Here is a 2,352-nt window from a genome sequence, read left to right as displayed (position 1 = left end):
AGCCTTAGGACCTTTGCACTTAACTGTTCCCTCTGCCCCAACTTCACCTGCCTCAATCTTCTACCAAGAAACCAGCTTCTCCATCATTTCTTCTTTGTGCTCATTACTACCTGGTATACCATGCATTCAAGTTATTAGTTGTATCTTTTGTCTGTTTCCTCAGTCCCACTGAGAGCAGAAATGTTTGCCTGTTTTGTATGCTGCCACATCCCTGGTGTTTTAAATAAGCCCTGGCACACAGTAGATACTCAAAAAATGCTTGTTAAATGAAAGATTTAAAGAGACCAAAAGAGGCTGGGAGCAGTGGCTCACATCTGTAATCCCAGCACTCTGGGAGGCCCAACTGGGTAGATTGCCTGAGCTCCAGAGTTTGAGACCAACCTGAGCAAGATCAAGACCCCGTCTCTAATAAAAATAGAAAAACTAGCCAGGCGTGGTGGCAGGCACCTGTAGTCTCAGCTACTTGGGAGGCTGAGGTAAGAGAATCGCTGAGCCCAAGAGTTTGAGGTTGCTGTGAGCTATGGCACCAAGGCACTCTACCCACAGCACAGAGTGAGACTCTGTTTCATATAAAAAAAAAAGAGAGAGACCAAAAGAGAGACTAGGAGGAAAAGGAAGAGAGACAAAGAGAAGACAAGGCAAGGGCAGGGAGGCTGAGACTGGGTGAGGGGAAAGGAAAAAGAATGTGGGAACAGGTGGACAGGGATCAGGACAGGTAAGGGGCAAGATGGGGGAAAGAAGGCCAGGTACAGTGGATCATGCCTGTAATCCCAACACTCTGGAAGGTCAAGGCAGGTAAATTGCTTGAACTCAGGATTTGGAGACCAGCCTGAGAAAGAGCCAAACCGCATCTCTAAAAATAGCCAGGCGTGTGGCAGGCGCATGTAGTCCCAGCTACAGTGAGGCAAGAGGACCACTTTTGAGCCCAAGAGTTTGAGGTTGCTGTGAGCCCTGAGGCCCCAGCACTCTAAGGTGAGGTCACAACACTACCAAGGGCAATAAAGTAACAAAGTGAGACTCTGACACTGTCTCAAAAAAAAATAAGATGCTGCTCGGTGCCTGTGGCTCAAGTGGCTAAGACGCCAGCCACGTACACCTAAGGTGGCCGGTTCGAATCCAGCCTGGGCCTACCAAACAACAATGACGGCTGCAACCAAAAAAATAGCCGGGCCTTGTGGCGGGTGCCTGTGGTCCCAGTTACTTGGGAGGCTGAGGCAGGAGACTCGCTTGAGCCCAGGAGATGGAGGTTGCTGTGAGCTGAGATGCCACAGCTCTCTACCCAGGGGGACAGCTAGAGGCTCTGTCTCAAAAAAAATAAAAAAGATAGTGAGAGAAGAAAGGCAGGCAGCAGAGGCAGAAAGCAGTAGAGGTAAGACAAGAGAGTGGGAGACACACAAGTACACACAAAGATTGAGATGCAGAGAGACAAATAGAAAAAAGAGAGGAGTTACAGAAACAAAGAAAAGATTAGGAAAAATGGGGCTAGGAGGGGAGAATTGGAAATTCTTCAGAAAAAGGGGGAGGCAGTGGGAACAAAAATAAAGAGGGCCCTCCCTCTAAATTACCATTTATAGACATCCAAGGCTTTGGGCTGACTTGATAGCCCTCGGGATCCATGCTGGGGCTTTTAAAGCCCTGAGGGACAGAGGTGGTGGAGAGAGAACATGTAACTCCATTCTCAGAGCTTTTGAAAATTAGTTTATTTATTCCTCAGAGCAACTCTACAAGTACCATCACCATCTTCATTTTCCAGGACCAGAGAGATTGAGTAAGCTGCCAGAAATCACAAGGGCAAAAAAAGCGCTTTGAACCTGGGCAGCCTGGCCCCAATCATTGCTCCTAACCACGACCTATTGCTGATTGTAAAGAGGTGCTGGCTCCCTAAATTCCACTTCTGTCTAGTTTCCTCTCCTAGTCTGAGAGAAGGGACCTAAATTCACTCTCCCAGGACAGTCTCCAGCTCAAGGGGATAAGCAGGACAGGAAAATCCCTTCCTACATGCCAGATCCCAGGCCCAGCCCAGAGTCAGGCCTCAGTCTCCCAGAAGTGAATTTGGACTCTACCTGACTCCTTCCCCAAAAGCTAGACCTGAGATTCTCAGCCTTGCTTACTGCAGACCAAAGAGGTTGTAGTTATCTTCAAAGTCTTCACAGTGTTTGGTAACTTGCTCTGAGATTTCCAGAGGCAGAGAAGTGCCACTGTCTACCCTCATCTCTCTAACCCCAGAGAGATGGCAAGCATCATACCTTCCCAGCAGTGGACAGAGAGATGGTTTAGCCTCTGTGTCTCTGCCACAATAATCACATTCACAGCAATTCCCAGAACCTCAGTTCTTTTTTTTTTTTTTTTTTT

Source organism: Otolemur garnettii, unplaced genomic scaffold (assembly GCF_000181295.1).
Source record: "Otolemur garnettii isolate 467f Iridium unplaced genomic scaffold, OtoGar3 scaffold00152, whole genome shotgun sequence".
NCBI lineage: Eukaryota > Metazoa > Chordata > Mammalia > Primates > Galagidae > Otolemur > Otolemur garnettii.
Note: the sequence above shows the minus strand (reverse complement) of the source record.